General features: G+C 41.3%; 1 long non-coding RNA gene across 1 annotated transcript; it reads left to right on the top strand.

Moving 5' to 3' along the window:
• Positions 1-1,850: 1,850 nt before the first annotated feature.
• Positions 1,851-15,668, top strand: LOC139040360 (uncharacterized). Its single transcript, XR_011494747.1, has 3 exons — positions 1,851-2,048; positions 5,649-5,725; positions 10,703-15,668. It is a non-coding gene; the product is annotated as an uncharacterized lncRNA (long non-coding RNA).
• The last annotated feature ends 7,318 nt before the right edge of the window (positions 15,669-22,986 follow it).

Genomic DNA, 22,986 nt, shown 5'->3' with positions numbered 1-22,986 from the left:
TAACAAAAATACCATAGACTGGGCAGCTTAAACAAGATTTATTTCTCACAATTTTTGAGTCTGGAAAGTCCAAGCTCAAGGTATGGGCAGATTCAGTGTCTGGTGAGGGCCCATTTCCTAGTTTATAGATGGTCATCTTCTCACTATGTCCTCAAATGGTGGAAGGGGCAAGGGAGCTCTCTGGGGTCTTTTATAAGGGCGCTACTCCCGTTCATGAGGGCTCCACCCTCATGACTTAATCACCTTCCAAAGCCCCCACCTCCAAATACCACCACATTGGGGAAGAGGTTTCAACACACGAATTATGGGGGGGGGCACAAACATTCAGTCTATAGCCAGCCCTCATTTGCGGTACCTCAGAATGTGAGCTTACCTGGAAATAGGGTCATTGCAGTTGCAATCAGTTTAAGATGAGATCATACTGGAGTAGGCTGGGCGCCCAATTCAATATGACTGGTGTCCTCATAAAAGGGGAAGATTGGGACTCAGAGACAGACACGTACAGAGGGAGAATGCCATGTGGATATTGGAGTTATGCTGCCACAAGCCAAGGAACTACCAGAAGCTAGGAGAGAGGCCTAGGAAAAAATCTTCCCTTATTGCCTTCAGAGGGAGTATGGCCCCAACGACACCTCAATGTTGGACTTCCAGTTTCCAGAACCGTGAGAGAATAGTATCTGTTGTTTAAACCGCTCCATTTGTGGTACTTTATCATGGCAGCCCCAGGAAACTAATATAGTGTTCAGGAGAATACTGTTTTGAAGAACTTATTTTGAAAAATGCTGCTTAACAGGCTTATCAGAATAGCAATTATAGCCATCTAAGAGCATATTTGCAGAAGTTTAAGATTTTAAGAAGTTTAAGCCTCAATTTAAGATATTCTATAGATTTGTGTGTAGAGTTAATTCTGACTGCATTGATGTTATTTCATATTTAAAAGAAAAATCTTGGTCAACCATAGGAGATATCTTGTAAAGCAAATGGATGCTTTGTCCTCTTACATCCCCAAAATCCTCAGATTATAAAACCAGGTTCATTACTTAAGCTGATGGTCATCTTTCTGCCTTGCCTGAAGAACTGCCGCAGCCTTTAATTAGATGGGTGGTCAAAGCGTCCCCGGAGCTACACTAGCTTTCTTCATCATGTTCCCTTATCCCGCTGGCTGGAATGAAAATGGAACGTGCTACAGTGGCTGTCCGTGAGCTGCTGATGCAGCTCTTTTATTGAAGGGATTTCTAACCTTGCCTAGTGAAACCCAAATTTGGGGGTTTCGTGGACCAGTAACTTTTAAGAATTAATTTGGGGACTGACATAGGTTTGTAAATTTTTTATTTTGTCAAGTAAAGATATTCAAACAACAACAAATGATAAAATGAAAAAGAATCAACAACCACAATGTACCAGTGATGTCATTTAAACTTATTATTTTGCCAAGTAAGAATATTTAAATATACCAAAAAAAATACCCAAAGCAAAACCATCTATAACAAACATGTACTACTGATGCTGCTTATAAAAGGAAAGGATATTTCTCAAACCCCAAAAAGGTAAGAAAAATAAAATGTCATAATGATACCAGGGGGTTATGAGTTTTGAGTGCTATGTGCCAGACATATTCTAAATGCTCCATATGTGTGAGCTCAATTAATCCTCACAAAAAATTGTAAGGTTGAACCTACTACCTTCCTTTTATAAGATGGGAAACTGAGGCACTGGGTTTAAAGTTGCCTTGGGTTACGTGCTGGAAGGTGGTGAGGCTGGGAGCTGAATCCACAAGTCTGGCTGTAGGGCGTGATGTCGTGATCTTAAACATCATCAGATCTTGCATCTCTAACAAGGTCCTTTCCAAAAAAGAAGCCTCAGCAAATTGAGCGTGTGGGGATATTTTTATTCTGTTTTATCCCGTGTTGCTGCAGACCTGTGATAACGTCATCACAGAGCAGTCTGGGCTGGCATTTGAGAAGCCCTAGACAGCTGCTTGAGGCTGTGCGTCAGCGAGGGACCCAGAGTGGAAATGGACTGTGCTGCTTGTGGAGGGAATTCCTAAGGTAGAGTGGGGAAAGGGCTCATTTTCCTTTAATCAGTCGTCTGCGTTTCGCGGTAGGGTTTGAGCAACCTTATCAAAGGTAAGTACGAATCCATCATTTCAGCTGACATTTTGAAAATACTGCAGGGTGGCAGAAAGTTAATGTATCAAAAGTCATTAAAGGTTTAAAACAACCAAACCAAAACTAATGTACTTTAAACTTCACTTCAAAGTCTGGGCTGTGAGTCAATGCTGAGCTTGTGGGGGAAGGGGCGGTTTGTGCATGCGTGTGTGCGAGATAGGATTTGGATTCTACAGCCAAGAAGCTTGTGAAAACACACCACATAAGCCACTCAAAAGGGAATAACGTCAAGTACTTAGCCTTCTGTTTCTGGAAATGACCACACAGGTATAGCTTTTCCAAGTGAAAAGCTTCTCAGGGTAGCATGATTTACCGAAAGTAGCACGTATAAACATGGTTCAAATTCCAGCTTTCATTCTTTGCTGTGTGATCTTGGAAAAGTCGCTTAGCCCTCCTGAGTCTATTTCATTTGTAAAATGGGAAGAATAAATCTATCATATAGTTTTTGAATGAGGATTAGGCTAATTCCTGTCCATTGGTTAACATTATTACTGACCAAAGAGAATCTTATTTTTAAACAAATATTTATACAGTGTTCATATTGCCAAACCCTGTTCTAAGTTATTCTACAAGTAGTCATAATAACCCCATGAGGGTAGGCATAATTATGATTTCCATTTTACAGTTGAGAAAAATGAGACATAAAGAGGTTAAGTAGCTTGCTCAAGGTCACCCTGCATGGTCTGGCCCAAGGCCAATCCTCTTGCCTCATTTTCTCTTACACCCCCCCACTCACCACCCCGCAGCTACACTGGCCTGCCTCCTGTTCTGCAGTGTCAGAAGGAGGGCTCCAAACCCAGGCATTCTGGTGCCGGAGACAATGCTCCTCGTCACTATTCTGTAATGTCCTGATAACTGACATTGATATACTTTCAATTTTAAGTACTTATTTGTTAACTATACTTGAAAGATGTGCTTTACCAGAATCAGAAACAAAGGAATCGTTGCCTATGAACAGCCTGCATACAGAATTAGCAGCGGCTGTGCACTGCTAAGTGCGTAGAGATTGTACAGTGTGGATTTTCTTCACCAGCACTTTCTTCACACTAGGGGTTCGCACTAGTGTGGGGGTATCAGCTTCCCGGATGGCTCCTGTTCCTCTCTTGTCTCTTCCCACTTACGCTCTGATTTTCTTCCGGCCTGACTGCCCTCTCCCAGGCCCCCAAGCTTCTGCCCTGGCCCTCACTGAGTGCAGGGCCTCTCAAACTCTTGCATGGGCCTCCTGCCTTTAATGACATCAGTGTGAGCTGCCACCCCAGCTGCTTCCCTGGTTCCGGGCCGCTTCCTCTCTGGACTCCTTTCCCTACCCTGCTCAGGCTCCCACTGGTACCCAGTCCTCTCACAATCCTCACAGGCTTTGCTTTCTCATTCTCAAGAGAAATAGAGACCAGTGCACACAAGCTCCTGAGTCGGCCTTGTCCCCACCACATCTGCCTGTGCACAGCAGTGTGCTAACGGGTCCTTCCTTCTCTCCAAAGCTTCACTGTACTTGTGCGTCTGATCTCATTCTTTAGTCTGCAGGGCCTTTCTTTGTCCATGATTCTCCCTCTTTCTCTCCTGCATCTTCCTTTTTGTCAAGTTTTCCCCGTCTCAAAACAAATCCTGTCTCAACTCTGCAATGCCATCAGGCTCCTGCCCGTTCTCCCTTCCTTCATTGCACATCTTGAAAGAGAGTTTGTACATGCTGGCTGTCTCTCCCTTCTCTTGTGCAATCCACTTCTCAACTCCTGCAATCTATTTGGCTTCTTTCCACAACACTTGACCGAATTGCTCTCACGGTGGTCATCAATGGTCTGTTAATTGTTGAATCCAATAGCATCTTCTCAGTCATTGCACTTGACCTCTCAGGGAGACCCTGCGTGGTCTGGCCCAAGGCCAACTCTCTTGCCTCATTTTTTGTTACACCCCCTTGCTCATCACACCGAAGCTACACTGGCCTGCCTGCTGTTCTGCAGACAGCCAGCGGTGCTATTTCATTGCCTTTGCATGTGCCGGTGCCTTTGCTTCTAGAACACTATTCTCCCAGATATTTGCATGGCTCTCTCCTTATCTTCATTCAGATCCCTGTGTAGCTGTCACTTCTTAAAGAAGCCCTCCCTGTTACCTAAAATAGCACCCTTCCCTCATCACTTTTAATCCCCTTGCCAGTTTTAGATTTTTTCAAAGTGTGTATCACTACCTACCTGCTCCTTATTCGTCTCCCCCAGAATACAGTTCCATGACGGCAGGGACTAGTCCTTTTTTTTTTGCAAGTTTATTTTTAGCACCTATGGTAGTGCCTGGCACATAGTAGATGTGCTATCAATGTTGGGTTGAATGAACAAATTTGAATGTCCCTCATCTCTTGGCTTCTGTGATGCCATGCTTTCTGGTTCTCCTATTGCCTCCCTGACCATGACTTCTCTCACTCTCACTTGATCTTCTTCACCCACCTCAGACACTAGAGTTTTGTCCTTGGCCCCTTTTCTTCCCTGCTATATATCCTGCTCTTGGGTGATGTCATCCATTTTGGTGACTTTATCCCTTATTTCCATGGTGATGTCTCCCAGGCCTGTATCTCCTGGGCCTTTCTACCAAGAGGCAGATCCATATTTCCAAGAGCCCATTGTACACCTCCACCTAGAGGTACCTCACACCTAACATGGTCAAATAGAGGGATCATTATCCTCCCTCTAGATTTCTTTGTTCCATGTCTCAACTGATGGTACTGCTACCTACTCTGTTGCCTAAGCTTAAACCCTTCCTACTTTTCTCTTCCATTTCCAAGTTCTGGTGTGCCTACTTTAGAGGAAGTCCATTTCTTTTGCCATGCTTGAGGCCAGGCCCTCATCATCTCTTGCCTGGATTATTCCAACAGTGTGCTATATGGTCTCCCTACATCCAGCCTCTCCTATCTCCAAGCCAATATATCTACATGAACTGCTGCCAGAATTCTTTTTCTGAAAGAATTTAATCACTACTTTCCTCCTTGAAGAATCTCGATGGATACCCATTGCCTTGGGATTAAAATCCAAACTTCCTAGTATGACCCACAGGTCCTCATGACTGGTTCTAAGGAACTTCGAATCAATTCTGGGAGAACAAAGGATTTAATGTGAGCTGTAGCACGGGAGCACCTTTCCTTCTGGGCAAGAAGAAGAAAACCCAGGTGGACGTATGTCTCATACCACAGCCAAGCTCAGGTCGGGCAGGAACAGCCAAAGGCTTCTCAGTATAAGATGGGAGTTGGGTAGGAGAGTTAACCTAGGGAGCAAATCCAACACTGTGCCAACTGGCAAAATATCCTACGCTTCAAAGATATGGAACTTTTCCTCAGGAAGATTAATGAATATCTTTTTGAAGTGTGCTTACTTTACAGGTAATAATGATAATATTTACCATTTACTGTATACTAGCATCACTCTAAACACTTTATATGTATTAATTCATTTAATCATTAAACAAGCTTAGGTAGATACTATGATTCTCCCCATTTCACAGATGAAGAAACTGAGGCACAGAGAGGTTGAGTCACTGAAGGTCTTATGGACAGAAGTGGAACTGGGACTCAAACTCAGGTAAGTGACCTCAGTATTAGTAATGAAGTCAGGGGAACTGCAGATCTCATTGAGAAGGAGATCAAATTGGAATTGGGGGAACCATGCTCCTTCCTTCTTTCTCAGGGGACCTCAATGACTGGGCTGATAAGTATGCCATGAATGACTGAGGCAGGAACATACAGGAGGAAGTTTTATGGGGAGGAGCTTAGATTTTGTGAACAATAGTTTGGGTGATTGAACAGAGATATGAAGAAGTGCTATGGAGAAGAAAGGATGGGAGAGAGAGAAAGAATGAGAATTAGAGACGAATGAGAGTCTTTTGTGGCCTTCTTCCTGTTAGGCATTGAAAATCTAGAAAATTCTTGTTTGATGCAAGTATATAACTCAATTGATTAGAATATGGCCTTTAATTTCTCCTTTGCTGGCTCTGCTATCCCTCCAACAGGCCACAAGCTACTGCATCTTTAGGAGCATTTGGTCAGGTGAAGTAGATGGACAGAGTAGCCCAGAAGAAGGACTGATTAATCCCCTCTTGTGCTTTTTGGTGGAGAAGGGGCTGAAGGTACTGGTATTTTGAAGGAATTAAACTTGGATCCTGGAGACACCAATGATCAGGGCAGCAGCTCAGATGATCCAGAGCTCCTGGGCAATAGTACTCAACTTATTATTGCCCCAGGTTGGCGTTCCAGGACAAAGCAAGGGCTGCCACAACCAGATGCACATGCTTCAACCACATCGAAAGACTCATTGCTGACTCATCAACCAGGACCTCCCCAGTATCTGGGAGATGTGTCTGTCAATGTGCTGCTCTGTCTCAAATGACCTTCTTTCTCCTCCCTTTTCCTCCCACTCTTGTCACTTCCTTCAGTTCCTTCCCCTTTCAATGGAGGTCTTAAAGATCTCGAAGATGTGAGGTATATTTCTATTATCATATAAAGCACACTAAATTATGATTTTCTCACTACACTAAGCTCCTTTAAGAGCACACTTTGAATTCTATTCTTGGTACTCCCATCAAGAAGCACAGAGCACATGGTAGGTGCTTAATAAATGTTTGATGAATATATAAATGAATGAATACCTGTAAAACATTTCACGGTGCTGCAGCTGTTGCTGCTGTCACTCCTTATGCATCTCAGTGGATTTTTTTTTTTTTGCATTGGCGCTCTGATCCCACTAAGTAAACAACCCCCTTTCCTCTTGGGAGATTCCAAGGGTGTCATTTGTTATATGGCAATCCTTATGACATGTGAATAACCCTTTATCCATTGTGCTTTCTGTTTTTTAGTTAAAAAAAGAAAACTGCTTCGTTTTACAATCCTCCTCTGATAGAAAATTACACCAAAAAGACTAATTCTTGATAATGATTATGGACAATTTCACAGAAGGATTTATTTTATGCTGGCTACTTTGCCGGACACTGTCAACATATGTTCTCATTTAATTCTTAGAGTAATCCCCACTTGAAAAAGCATCATTTTCCATTTTAAAATGAAGCTACTGAGGCTTAGAGAAGTTGAATGACTTGCCAAGACCATCTTACTAATAGACAGAGAAGTCAGAATTCAAAACCAGATTCATCTGAATCCAAAACTCTGTGCAGAAGGCCCTCTGACTGCTGTGTGGAGGATGGATCTGAGGGCAACAGGTCCAGAGCTGGAGAGGCGCTTGCCATATGAGCACATGGCTGTGATTCCTGTGGGAGGTGGCTAGGACTTTAGCTGGAGTGACAGTAATAAGAACAGAGAGAAGCAGAGAGATTGAAAACATGTTTAGGACACAAAATTTGAGAAATATTGTGATTGATTAGATGTAGGAGATTAGGTGGGGGAAGACTTGCTGGTGACGTTCTGGTTCCTGGTTGGTTGGCTGGGCATATGGAGACATCATTCACTGAGTAGGAAATGTTAGCAAGGGAACAGGGATTGGTAAGAAGATAATGTAATTCATTTGAGGGGTGTTGAGCGTTGTGTATTTGGGGGTTCCAAGCAGACTGCTAGAAGACCTTCATATATATGAGTCTGAAATTCAGAGGGAATGCCTTGCATCTTTTATATAGTTGTTTGTGTTCTGTGATCATTTGATTTAAAGCTCTTTTTAGTTACCAAAAGTTTTCCACTTAATAGTCAGTGGAAATCAAGAGAGTGCCTATTAGTGAATTAGTGCCTCTTAGGGAAACCTGTTCCATATTATCGTGTTAAATGCTTGGGCAAGGTTTTCCCCTTTATTGCATATTTCCATTGCCTGAGATCATTCTACATCCTTAAATTTGTTGTGTTGAATTTTTCTCGTTGTCAGGAAACAAATAGCTGATTGTGTCAGCTCTACTTCTATGTCTCAAACTTCTTTTGGTTGTCAGATGAGCTAGCCACCTCTGTGAGTTATCGCCAAGTGTCTCTTTGAAAATACATTAGAATCATATGTACTTTTTCTTCCATACCATTTTAAAAGAATTTACTATTTTTAAAAGAATGACTATTTTTCCCTCTAGTTAAGCATTTGGCCCTTCAATATAGCCTTGCTTATAATCCCTGGCACAAATGAAAATACCATAATTAAATAAATCCTGGGAGTCTGAGCTCAGACTATCTCACCAAGGAGACTGCAAAATGCTCTGAGATAACAGGGAATACAGGATGCCAGCAAGTGATAAAAAGCATTATCTCATTGAACAAAGGAAAGAGTACATGCAAGGCAAAATGGGCTGACTACAGATCTCTTCCCCTTAAACTGGGTGTCCACTACAGCTTGCTCGATATTATAGACTGTTGCAATAAATTTTGGCCTCCCAGCATCTGAATACCCTTTATATGTTTGTGAACCACTTTCCACCCTCAAATTATAAACAGCTAGATCCTACTCAAGAAACTGAAAACATCATGATTTTCTCCTAGACCCTTGAATTTATGGTGTAGGAACATGATCCAGACCCCTGGAATGAGAGCTAGTCACTCCAGACATGCAGCTCGATGCTTATGACTTGGAGAGGCAGACACTGTGTGGACTCCACTCTGCTGAGAGGGGCAGCAGCAACAACCAGTTTTCAGAGACTGCAGAATGTGGTCTGGGGCCAGAACGTGGTGTCCACTATCCGTGGTTTGGTAGGACATGTCATGGAAGCTGTGTCCAGCTCTTGTGGCAGTGGTATCTTCATCAGACCAGTTCTATGGTATGTGATTTTGGATATTGCTTTTGTCTGCAAATCCTCCACTCCTGGCCCTCCTAGAGATTTTGTAAGCTACCCAATGCCCTTTTATTAAATCCGTTTTATGCTCACATTAGCCAGGCCTGTTGTCTATTGCCTGCAGTTGATTGACGCATCCAATTCTCATGTAATATATTAAATTTTAAGGATTCCCAACACTGTTTTCCTATGGCTTAGCTCTCTTGGAATGTCTTCAGAATGAATTTCATTTTGCCTTGTATTATAGTTATAAATATACTTTTTAAACCAGATTTTTGGGAAGCAGAGACTATATCTTAATCATCTTTGTATCCTTCTGCTAATGACCATCTCAAATGCCTTGCACAGACTAAAAATTATTTATAAAATTGACTTGAGCAGGTTGTAAATACACCAGACCTTTATAGCAGCAAGAAAACAACACGGGCTAAGTCCACCTCTTAGAGTGGCCTGGGGAACTCTGAAAAACACCAGAGAGAATAGTCGAAGGGTATCCTTGCCTGGTCATGACTTAGGCAGTGAGTTGCTCCCTATAAGTCTGCCTGTTAATAGGTTCAGGCCATTGATCAGTAATAGCCAGAGTGATGGCGGTAATCCCTCCTCTAAGAATCTCCCATCAGAGTCTGTTTATTGAGCTAATAAGAGTCTGCATCTCAAAGCCTCATGGGTCTTCTGGTGAGTTGCTGTAGTGGACCCAATGCAATCCCTCTTTTCAGCAGGGAGGAGAGAAGCTTCTTTCCCTATTAAAAAAAAAAGTAGTCCCTATAATCAGCAGCACGTGTTCTAGATTATAGTCTTTATTTCTCAGGATCTTGCTTTACTTTTATGGGTATGAAAGAAAACCCTATGTGAAGTTGAATCTGTTTATTATATACACATGACTACCAGCCTAATTTTTTCATAAGGTTATTAGACACACACATAATATGGTCCCTGCAGTCACATTTCACTGCTATTTGGCATGACTCTAGCGTGCAAACCTTTACTAAGTTGTGCTCATCAAACCTGAAATTGACCATCGATGTAGCTCATTTTAGCATGAAGATGAATTGAACTTCTTTCCCTTTTGCCCTATATCTGTGAAGCTAATTACAGGCATACCTCAGAGATATTGCAAGTTCGATTCCAGACCACTGTAATAAAGCGAATATTGCAATAAAGTGAGTCATGAATTTTTTGGTTTCCCAGTGCATATAAAAGTTATGTTTATGCTATATTGTAGTCTATTAAGTGTGCAATAACATTATGTCTAAAAAAACAATGTACATACTTTAATTAAAAAATACTTTATTGCTAAAAATTGCTAACCATCATCTGAGCCTTCAGCAAATCATAATCTTTTTGCTAGTGGAGGACCTTGCCTCAATGTTGATGGCTGCTGACTCATCAGGATGGTGGCTGCTGAAGGTTGGGGTGGCTGTAGAAATGTCTTAAAATAAGACAACAGTGGAATTTGCCACATTGATTGACTCTTCCTTTCACGAACGATATGTCTGTAGCATGCAATGCTGTTTGATAGCATTTTATCCATGGTAGAATTTCTTTTGAAATTGGAGTCAATCCTCTCACACCGTGCCTCTGCTTTATCAACTAAGTTTATGTCATATTCTGAATCCTTTGTTGTTATTTCAACAATCTTCACAGCATCTTCACCAGGAGTAGATTCCATCTCAAGAGACCAATTTCTCTGACCACCCATAAGAAGCAACTCTTCATCCACTATAGTTTTGTCATGAAACCGCAGCAATTCAGCCGCATCTTCAGGCTCACTTCTAATTGTGGTTCTCTTTCTATTTCCACCACATCTGCAGGTCCTTCCACCACTGGAACCCGTCAAAGCCATCCATGAGGGTTGGAATCAACTTCTTCCAAGCTCCTGTTCATGTTAATATTTTGACCTTTTCCTGTGAATTGTAAATGTTCTTAATGGCGTCTAGAACTGTGAATCCTTTCTGGAAAGTTTTTGATTTACATTGCTCAGATCCATGAGAGGAATCACTATCTATTGCAGCTATAGCTTTACAAAATGTATTTCTTAAATAGTAATACTTGGAAGTCAAAGTTACTCCTTGGTTCATGGGCTACAGAATGCATGTTGTCCTGGCAGGCATAAAAGCTGTACTAATGTTGTTGTTTATCTCCATTGGAGCTCTTGGGTGACCAGGTGCATTGCCAATGAGCAGTAATACTTTGAAAGGAGTTGTTTCCTTCTGGGCAGTAGGTCTCAACAGTGGATTTAAAATATTCAGTCAACCATGTTTTAACAGATATGCTATCATTCAGGTCTGTGGTTCCATTAACAGAGCACAGGCAGAGTAGCTTTAGCAGAATTCTTAAGGGCCCTGGGATTTTTGGAATGGTAAATGAGCACTGGTTTCAACCTAAAGTCACCAGCTGCATTCACCCCTAACAAGGGAGTCAGCCTGTCATTTGAAGGCTTGAAGCCAGGCATTGGCTTCTCCTCTCCAGCTATGAAGGTCCTAGATGGCATCTTCTTTCAAAATGAGGTTGCTTAGCCTACGTTGAAAATCTGTTATTTAGCGTAGCCGCCTTCATTAATTACCTTAGCTAGGTCTTCTGGGTAACTTGCTGCAGCTTCTGCATCAGCACTTGCTGCTTCCCTTTGTACTTTTATGTTATAGAGATGGCTTCTTTCCTTAAACCTCATGAACCAACCTCTGCTAGCTTCCAACTATTCTTCTGCAGCTACCTCACCTCTCTCAGCCTTCAAAGAATTGAAGACAGTGAGGGCCTTGCTCTAGATTCAGCTTTGACTTAAGGGAATGTTGTGGCTGGTTTGATCTTCTGTCCAGACCGCTGAAACTTTCTCCATATCAGCAATAAGGCTGTTTCATGTTCTAGGCCTCTGTGTCTTCACTAGAGTGGCACTTTTAATTTCCCTCAAGAACTTTTCCTTTGCGTTCACAACTTGGCTAACTGTTTAGCACATTAGGCCTAGCTTTCAGCCCATCTCGGTTTTCAACATGCCTCCTCACTAAGGTCGCTCATTTCTAGCTTTTGATTCAAAGAGAGACACTTGCAGCTCTTCCTTTCACTTGAACACTTAGAGGCCATTGTAGGGTTATTAACTGGCTTAATTTCAATATTGTTGTTTATCAGAGAATAGGGAGAGGAGGAGAGGTGGGGGAAAGGCTGGGCACTGGGGCAGTCAGAACAAATAACATTTATCCATTTAAATTTGCTGTCTTACAGGGGCACGGTTCGTGGTGCCCCAAAACCATTACAATAGTAACATCAAAGATCACTGATCACAGGTCACCATAACAAATATAATAATAATGAAAAAATCTGAAATATTGTGCAAGTTACCAAAATATGACACAGAGACCCGAAGTAAGCAAATGCTATTGGAAAAATGGCGCTGATAGACTTGCAGAGTTGCCACAAACATTCAATTGTAAAAAATGCAATAGCTGCAAGGCACAAGAAAGTGAAGCACAATAAAATGAGGTATGCCAGTCTCGTTATCATCACGTATTTGCTTTGCAGTTTCAGTTCTGGTCTTGATCCCTTTCCTATACTGTGGTCTTAAAGAAGCATGTGGATTCCATTCGTACCCCTCCTCTTACCTGTATGTTATGACATAATGCCAAAAGGCGTTATATAATATACTTGCCCTATACTCTAAAGAGAATGTCATTTCTTTTGGTTGAGAGAGGTCTTTCAAAGGATTACCAGAGTAGAGTATCTTATAAGCCACACATTCACATTTATCCTAAAAAACTATAAAAACAGGGGCCGGCGGTTAAGTTTGCACATTCCGCTTCAGCAGCCCGGGGTTCGCCAGTTTGGATCCTGGGTGCAGACATGACACCACTTGTCAAGCCATGTTGTGGCAGGTGTCCCACATATGAAAAAGTGGAGGAAGATGGGCATGGATGTTAGCTCATGGCAAGTCTTCCTCAGCAAAAAGAGGAGGATTGGCAGCAGATGCTAGCTCAGGGCTGATCTTCTTCAACAAACAAACAAACAAAAAAACTATAAAAACTATTCTAGTTGCTCTCTCTCTCTCATAGCCTAATTGTTAAGTTTGAATTTGCCTTTATCTAGCTAGGGTCTTAAGTATGGGGCTTAAGAGTATAGCATAGCGTAGTAATTAAAAGTATAGCCTCTGATATCAGGCCCCAGGGGATCAAATCCTAGCTCTTCCATTTAATGGTTTTGGACTATTAAAATAACCATAGCTTGACTCCTCATATTAAGAATGTGATAACCTGCCTCAGTGTTGTTGTAAGGGATAAGTTATTTTTTTTAAGGTGCACATCATTACATTTCATTTTCTGTATAGATTACATCATGTTCACCACCCAGCGACTGATTACCATCTGTCGCCATACACACGTGCCCTTTTATGTGTAGAGAGTTAGAGTATGGTTCTAATGAGACTTCAACAAATGTAAGCTATTATTGTCAAATTTCCTTTTAGTTATCTAATTTGGAACTGCAAAGACAAGGCCATTCCTTAGTGCTTCTAAAACTACCTTTGGAATTCGAAAGGAGCCAAAAATGGAATCATGACGTTTTAGACATTTTAAACTTGGAAGAGGACTTCGCTATTAGATGCTCTCATTTTCTGCCTGAGAAGGAAACCCTGTTGCCCAAGGTCTCAGAATACTTAGGGGTTTCAAACCCAATAAGGCCCATATTTTGAGTAGCAGTAGGACTATCTGGAAGACAGTTGGCTCTTCTCTGACTGTAAGATTCTATTAATTTAGAGGACACACCCAAGTACAAAAATTTAGTCTACAAGGAAGCAGTATGTAGAAATAGACAAAAGTAGACTATTTTTAATAATTCTTACAGAGTAAAATTCTTAGCTAAGAGAATAAATTAAATGTTCGTATAACTGAATTTCGTAGGTAACTAACACTTTACTTTCTTAGATCTCACTGGACAGAATGAACATCTTATTCTATTCTCTTGCCAACTCACACGTTATCAGTGAATTCTCCTAACAGCTTTTTGGGGGACTTAGAGGAGTTTTTTTCTAACGTAATTCTCTACAACATTAACATTTAACAGTAAGGTCATGATGTGATGAATGCACAAGGCCTTTTAGAAATCTACAAAGTACTTTTTCTTTACTTCAGACTCCTTGTAAAACAGTGATGTCTCATGGGGCTTCTTGAGGATTAAGAAATGTGCATTAGGTACAATGACTGGGATAGAGACTACTCAAAAAGTGTCTTTCCCACCCCTCTGCCCTATACACACACATATTCCCCTTTCCCAGTGGGCCACTTGCCGTTGGTGCAGAAGCATATGAGCACCCATAATGTCAAGGGACTTCATTGTCCCCAAATTTCTTAAAGCCAATTATCAACTGGAAATAAATATTTCTTTTAAAAAATATACATTCATTTTTTAACTAACACTTCAATCTTAAGAGTTTATTAATCTTATCATTCAGGTCTCAGGTCAAATGTCATCCCCTAAGAGAGGCCTTCCCGTTTTTACTGTCTCACTCTCTCAGGCTAGAAGGTAAATTCCAGAAGGGTGTATGGTATCTTGTTTAATATTGTATCTCTGTGTATTAGAACTCTGCCTGGCACAGAAGTCTCTCAGTAAAACCACATTTGTTTGATTGAATGAATAAATGAAGGCCTTGATAAGGAAGTTTGATTTTATTCTGGGTACACCATAAGGGCAATCGAAGAATTTTGTGCAGCAGGATAACATGACCAGATTTACAGTTTAGAAAGACACGCTGGCAGCATTGTGTGCTTACCATTAGCAACCAGAAAATCAACTTTGCTTTTGGACTGAAATTGAGAATACTAGCAAATGTCATTTGAGGCAAAGAAAGCCATGAGACTTGAAGAAATCAGTGACTAGAAGAAGAAGAAAAAGAAAAAGAAAGAAACTTGAAAAGAAAATGTTTGTGGAAACCAAATGCCTAGGAAAATTAACTCCAGGCATCTGAACAGGTACCTCTCAGAGAGATGGAGTGACTCGGAGAGGCAGCGAAGCTTAAATAGACTAAAAGGATTCCCCAGCAGGAGCTCTGGGTTATGAAATGTTCGACCTCTAGAGGGTAAGTTGAGCCCTTCCAATGGTATTTTCAGAGTTGCTCTACTGTCTTCTCACTACAGCTTTCATGATATGTTGTGCTGATACATGGACTCAATGGTCCAGGACTCTGCCTGTATCTGAGGAACTCTGTTTAGCCCTCCTGGGTCATACAGAAGCACCAAGCAAGCTGCTGGTGGGACTGAGTGTGGGGCTGCTGACGATCTGAGGTGACTTTCTGTGTCTTTCAATGTAATAGTGGTGGCTGTGGACCACAGCAAAGAGAAACAGGGCCTCTTAGAATGCTGGATCCAATTCGAGAATCCTGGGTGGTGAAAAGAAGAGGTCACATAATTAACTCTGACTTGATGGAAGGAGAATGGTGTCATGAATCACACAAACAGTAGATAATTTTAAAATTACGTATAAAACTGGGCTTTGGAATGGACTGAAGGACTTTTTTGGCAGAGGATTTATGTCTTATTTGCTTTGCTTAAGCTAATAGTAAAATGCGTTTGCATTCCATCTGCATTTGAAAGATGTTTGGCAGCAGGTGGTTTGGATGGAAGGAGAGTGGGAGAAAAGGAAGGAAAAGCATAGGAGGAGAGAAACAGCCTGGAAGCATGCTGGCTGGCTAGGAAGTCAGGCTGGGCAAGTGAAAACTTGCCAAATGGACCCACATGGTGCAAAACCTTTGAGTGCACAATGAAGAATGAACTATCTAATTGACTGATATAATTACAAACACCAGGCCTGATAAAATCAACATGCAATAAATGTTTGTTGAATGAATAAAAAGAATTTTTCTCTGATTTTGAAGAAATAACATTTCATTGGAAATATGCAGAAGTTTTATTCAATGCTGTTTAATTTTTATTAGGTGGCGTCTTGGTAAGAAGGCACAGAAATGCTCTTCCTTTTTCTTCATCAGCCTGACCCCGGAATAATAGTATCAAAAGTTTTTAGGCCTTGGGTATCAAAGCAGCTGTTGCAACCAGAGCCTATATGTCAGCTTGAACTGTGGTACCAATGCTATTTTTGAGAAGCAATGTGTGATTGGCTTTTTTTTTTTTAAAGATTGGCATCTGAGCTAACAACTGTTCCCAATCCTTTGTTTTATTCTTCTCCCCAGAGCCCCCCAGTATATAGTTGTACATTCTAGTTGTGAGCACCTCTGGTTGTGCCAATTGGCTTTTGGGTATATGTTTTTAAAAGACTGGAGGATTCATTACTTTAATCTGGGGGCTGCTTTTGACACCTGTCAATACAACGTGTGCACACTTGGTCACTACTGATGAAACTAGAAACCTGATATCTGTGTGCTATGCTACTTCTTAGGGTCAGAGCAACTCTCAGCTGGCCCTATCAGAGGAGGGTGCTATGGCCAACCCCCAGGAGAGCCTGAGGCAGCAGGACACTCGGCCAGGCCAAGCTGCTGCTCTCGTACCAGTTGGGACCCACCAAAGATGCGATTCAGTTCTCAGAGTATCTGTGGCTATCAGAACAATGCCCACCAGCAGGTCACTCCACATGCTGCCTGGAGTGGTAAGAAACTTGAAGCCTTAATTTCTTCATTGGCAGGGATCCTCCATTCTCTTTTCCCCTGGATCTCAGCAGAAACAAGACATTAAAGTTTGCTGGTGTTTATATCCAGCTGGTGTATATCTGTAACTCCATCTAAATAGACTAATCTCGAAGAGAATCTATTTTACATCCCCATCATAGACTACCTAGGCATCTGTTCTAAGATACGACGTCTCCAATATCTCACGTACACTATATGTAAGTGTACAGGCTCTGTGTGCCATGGCAGTAGAGCACGACACAAACAGGTGGAGACATGCAGGGAAGAATTCTGACCAGACACCACCCGCGCCCCCCAGGGATGTCCAGGCAATTCCTAAAATTGTCATCTAGCAGCCACATCAACGGGCATTTTAAAGAACTCGATTTAGAACACCTATTGTCATAGATTATTCTTATTCACTGCTTCCAAATTGCTAACACAGTACAAAAAGAAAACCAAAACCCAGGCTGCTCTGTGACATTTGTCAATGTTCTTTTATGGCAAAGAATGCTCGCTGGTGTCTCTCATTGCTAATAAAACAAGGGCTGTGTATATATTGGTAATTCCATTTGGTTGCGTATAACACAAGTTTGACCTCAGTGGTTTAACAGAAAAGGGTTTATTTTTCTTAACGTACTGAATTTTGGAGGTAGATATTCTAGTGCTGTAGGGTGGTTCCATGATGGCTTCAAGGACCCAGGCTTCACCTGCCACTGCTTTGACATCTACTGCTTAACTTTCTTTCTTATGCTCACAAGATAGCTTTTTCTCCTCTAGACATCACATCCAATTTGAGGAAGAGACAGGGGTGGGATAAGGGAGGGTAGATAAAAGGCAAAAGAGATAATGCTAGATGAGTCTGTCCCTTTTTATCAGGAAAACAATAATTTTTCTAAAATCTTAACTAAGTAGATTGCTACTTCCACATCTTTGCTTAAAAGAAGACCAACAACCACTCTTAACAACAAAGGAAGTTGGGAAACGAGTATTTTTTTGCTGTTTCAAACAAATTCAGGGTTCTTTTGGTAAGAAATATGGGGCATATTTTATCAATAGGGACATTGGTTAGACAACTTGTGTTTACCTCAAGCTATAACATGTGGGATACAATTTTTTTCTAAATCCATTAAAATATTTTGGTACTCCAAATGATTCATCAGAGAAGTTATTCTGGGCTTGTAATATAAGAAGCAAACAGATAACCAGATTCTGACAATCTTTTGCTGGAGCAGTGATGGTGTGCAAGTGAGACTTGGATCTCAAGGGCCTTGTTTATTTTTCTCCCCTACTGGACTGTCAGCTGTGGGGAGTGGCAGGGAAGGCAGAAGGGAGCACAGGGTGTATATTTTTCTCCTTCGCTGTCTTTCTCCCCCAAGCATCTAATGCATCATATATATTAAGTGCTTCAAAGAGCTTGTTTACTGATGAGTGGATGTGTGAGTAAGAGTCAGTAGGTCCAGGATTTGGCACCGTCACTGATCAGCTATAAGATGTTGAGTATGTGGGGCCAGCTCCGTGCCCGAGTGGTTAAGTTTGCGCTCTCGGCTGTGGCGGCCCAGGGTTCGGATCCTGGGCGCGGACATGGCACCACTCATCAGGCCACGTTGAGGCAGCATCCCACATCCCACAACTAGAAGGAACTGCAACTAAGATATACAACTATGTACAGGGGGGATTTGGGGAGATAAAGCAGGAAAAAAAAATTGGCAACAGTTGTTAGCCCAGGTGCCAATCCTTAAAAAAAAAAAGGAAGATTGGCAACAGTTGTTAGCCTAGGTGCCAATCTTTAAAAAAAAAAAAAAAGATGTTGAGTATGTGACTTGACCATTCCGTGTCTGCTTTTTCTCATCTCTGATGTGGTGACATTACATGTGCAAAAGTGCCTCATGGGGCTGTAGAGAAGGTCAAATGAGATAACACATGATGGACATTTCTTAAGCGATGTGGGTATTCATAATTCAGAGTGCTTTCTGTTCCAGTGTCCCTCTTGCCTAGTGCTCCTAATCACCCTGCTCCACCTGTCCTGTGATAGAGTGAGAACAACCACCACTGTGTGCCCACTTTTGATAGATTAAGAAATTTGGGCTAGGATGGCTTACCACTGGTCTAAGCTCAAATAAATTATGAGTGGTGAAGCTTGATGTTTAGGTTTGAAAAAAAACCAGTATGCAATAAGCTTTCCTTATTTATAACCTACTTTTTCCCAAAAAGGATTTAAGGAGGTAGAGGATTGTTATTTCTTTAATCTGGTTACTCTGAGAAACACATACATTCAAGAGCTTACAGATAGCGTAATAAATAAGGTACCATTTAGCCTCCTGAAGAAAAGATTGAAAGCCCTCATGAAGGGTTTTCAAGAATATAAGGGACCCAAGGATATGGAACAAAAGGAGTTGAAGCTTGACAAAATTAGGATATTATTAAATAGTGAGGGTTTTAAAACTCTAAAATGTGTTAATAAGGGTGCCTTCTCCAGGGGTATTTAAAAACAAGATTCGCATCTTGGGAGGTGGCTTAAGGGCCGTACACTAAGAACAGACCATGTGGTCGGCCTCCTTCAGTGTGCCTTCGAGTCCTATAATCTCTAAACTCTTAGAATTCATTATCACTTCTGCTTATTTACTTCAAAATAACAACTGACACTTCGCAGTTTACAAAGTGCTTTCACACATAGCCTCTCATTTAATTCTCACAACAACCTTCTCATATATTATGCACATTTTCCAGAAGAAGTCAGTCACAAAACTGAAATTTGAACCAAGTTCTTAACCTAAATTTGATGCTCTTTTTTGAACATCTCATCTACCTCCCACTTCCACGTGGTCATGCTGTGGCAGGAGAACTGGTGAATTCACTGGCTTTTGCCCCAAACCAGCTGCTTCTCCTACAGTCCTGATCTTGGTTGATGGAACCGCTGTCTACCCAGTTGTCTGAGTCTGAGACCTAGGACTCAAACTAGACTATTTACTCTTTTTCTCTCCCAATTCTGCTCAATCAAATCCTGTCGATTTTAGTTCCTAAAAATATCTCAAAAATTTGTCTTCTCTCCACCCCAGCATGACCTTTTTAAACGCATCACTACCATTTATCTGATTATGAAAGCACTTTTCTTCCTAGATTTTCTCCTTTCAGCATCGCTTCGTTAACTTCAACCTGGGACCAGGGCGAAGAACTTTAAGCAGGAGAGTAGAATGGGGAGACCCCCATGGAAATCCCTGCCTAAAGCCCTTCAAAAGCTCCCTGTCTCTACTGCGGTGCTTCCTAGATTTCAGCCATGTTCACAGTCCTTTCAGATTGTTGCCATATGTCTTCTCCCCGTGAAAGTGATCTATGGTGTGCTGTTGGAAAGAGTACCTTGACATGCAGAATATTCGGTTTAGAAGAATCTATATGATGAACCCATATCACGTGCTCTTTCCAACCTCCCAGGGTTGTGAGAGAAATTTCAGCTCTTCAAGTTCTGAAACACTCACTCAAGAACACTGGGCCTGAGGACACTGGGTCCAGGCAGGATAGATCACCAGAGCAATAATTATTTTAGTCCATTCAAGGCAGTAATATCTGTGAAATCGTGAGTTTGATATGCTAGCTGTTTTTTCCCAGTATACATTAATGTATATAAATAACCATTAAAATTTTTAAAAAGCTTCTGTATTACCTAAAATCATCTCCTTAGTCCAGTGATAAACCTAATATAAGTTTGGAAACTTCTCAGTATGAAATAAATGACTCTTTATGATTTGGCCTCTATTACACTCTAGCCTTATGCATAGGGTGATTGTGGGGTGGCCATACAATTTATCATCCAAAGAAGGAGACTTTGGAGTGTGAAGTGATAGACACACTTAACTTAGTTGGAACAAAAGGTATAAAACTACAGCATCTCAGGAAAATCTGGGCATATGGTTACCCTATTTACCTGCTTATTCTCTAATTTCCACATTATGCACTTGAGCAATACTCAAGTATTTTCAGGGTTTTGTACCCACCATATGATTTCAATCCTCTGAGTTTTTGTCTCAATCTGTTCTTTTAGCCTGAAAATGCCTTCTCATTTTTCTTCTCTCTTTGTTTATCGATGTATAATTGACATACAATGTCCTATTAGTTTTAGGTGTACATCATACTGATTCGATGTTTATATACGGTAAGAAATGATGACCGTGACAGGTCTAGTTACCATCTGTCACCATACAAAGTTATTACAACATTATTGACTATATTCCCTATGCTGTTCTTCTTACTTTTCTTCTGATACCTAACTCTTGATGCCACATCTTCTATGTACTTGAAAAAGTCGGTTATTAAGTCCCTAATGCCATCTCCTCCAGCCCCATGAACAGCCTTGTTCGTTAATCATTGTGCAATAATTAATTAATTGGTTAACCAAAGAGTGATTGCATGCCCATTAGATGACCAATGCTTGTCTGTGCTTCCGTTATGTGTTAGACGTGGTCATATGTACCACGGATAAAACGATGATAAAGTGTCTTGTTTGGGGGCTCAAGTGAGTCAGACAAAGCTTAAATTACATCAGCTCCGTAACTGTAACAGTCAGGTCCCTGACAAAGCTGTGCCCAGAAGCTGAGGGAGCATAGGGGAGTGGTAACTGATCCCTCATGGGAGTGGTGATGGTATGTCAATAAAGGCTTCTGTTCTGTTTCATGAAGGTTTTCTTCAGTAAGGGTTACTTGACATGGATGATCTGATCATGCAATGATGAATTTCACAGGGAAAGAGCAAGGGCCTTTTTTATTGGGCTCTTTGACCTCATTTTTCTTTTTTTTTTTTAAAGATTTTATTTTTTTCCTTTTTCTCCCCAAAGCCCCCCAGTACATAGTTGTATATTCTTCGTTGTGGGTCCTTCTAGGTGTGGCATGTGGGATGCTGCCTCAGCGTGGTTTGATGAGCAGTGCCATGTCCGCGCTCAGGATTCGAACCAACGAAACACTGGGCCGCCTGCAGCGGAGCGCACGAACTTAACCACTCGGCCATGGGGCCAACCCCCATTTTTCTTTTTTTTTGTGAGAAAGATTGGACCTGAGCTAACATCTCTTGCCAATCTTTCTCTTTTTGCTTGAGGAGGATTGTTGCTGAGCTAACGTCTGTGCCAATCTTCTTCTATTTTATGTGGGATGCTGCCACAGCGTGGCTTGAAGAGTGATGCTAGGTCTGCACCCGGGATGTGGAGCACGGGAACTTAACCACTACGCCACTGGGCTGGCCTCCCCCCTTGACCTCATGTTTTAATGAAGCTGTGAGAGTGTTACAATTCTGTGCACACCTTTAGGGATTCAGCCCTGTCTCTCTGCAACACTGCACTCTTCTACTCCCCAATCCTCAATGCCGGGAATAGAGATAATTGAGTAGAGCAGGCTGGGAGGTAATTTAATTGATTTCTGCCGTGCTAGAAAAAAACACAAGTAGGAACCAATGGAGTGGAAGAAATCTGAGCTTAAGAGGCAAGAAGAGGGAGAGAGAGAGAGACAGAGATAAGTTGTGATGACACCAAGGTTTCAGCCTGATGACCTGATGATGGTTAAGAGTATCAAGAGTTAGGGAATCATAGAAGAAGGAGGAAGAAGCTACAATGGAGCTTTATCCTATTTTCTATAGGATATAATTTTTAACAAGAGCTAATCTTTCTAACTGTAAATGACAATTGCCTTCTGTCCAATGTTTTCACATTTTCTTCAGGTTCCAAACAAAATGAATATGGCCAAACATGTCCTAGTACTACCTAAACGTACTTGGTACAGAGTAATTTTAAACAATGATTAGAAAGAGTGCAATTCCAGTCCGTGTGCAGCTCCAGTCGAGCTCTGTCAATTGTTAGTTCATGATTTCCAACAACTCATTAGTGTTTTTTAATGTCGCTATAGACACATGTTTACAAAACGACAGACATTAAAACTGTGGTGGCTGCTAACCAGTATTTGGCATGCTATCCTTGACCGGCTAGGTGGGATGTGCATCATTAAAATGTTCTTTTAACAATCCCAGTGTTGGTTACTTAAAATAGACCTTGTCACAGTTGCATACAGTGCAAAGATCATGTCTAACAAAAGTGTTTCAGTTTGGAATAATTAGTAAAATGTCTGAACTGTGGGCCCTTTCAAAACAATTATAAACATCATTATGCTTACTCTGTATTGTGTCAGAAATTATGCCAACCAACGTGTTGCTGGACAGCTGTCCCGATCTAACACAGTAAGGAAAAATTATTTATAGCTATTAAGTTGAAGTATCAGCATAAGCATTATAAGCATTTAGATGATCACAAAGTTTGCATGGAAATGGGTGCTTCCAAAGTGTTTTTGAAAGCTTTGTTAAATCTTGCTTATACATTTTATTGTGCCAGCAGAACACCAGTTTTATCTCCATTAGTACAAAATTAAATCGCAGGGCATTTTCAATTTAATTTTATTGATTTCATTGTCAACAAATACTTCCTGAGGATCCGCTTTATACCTAGGACTCTCCTAGGTCTAAGAGATG

This window comes from Equus asinus, chromosome 16 (genome assembly GCF_041296235.1).
Source record: "Equus asinus isolate D_3611 breed Donkey chromosome 16, EquAss-T2T_v2, whole genome shotgun sequence".
Lineage (NCBI taxonomy): Eukaryota > Metazoa > Chordata > Mammalia > Perissodactyla > Equidae > Equus > Equus asinus.
The sequence above is the reverse complement of the archived record's forward strand: the minus strand, read 5'-3'. Positions and strand labels throughout refer to the sequence as shown.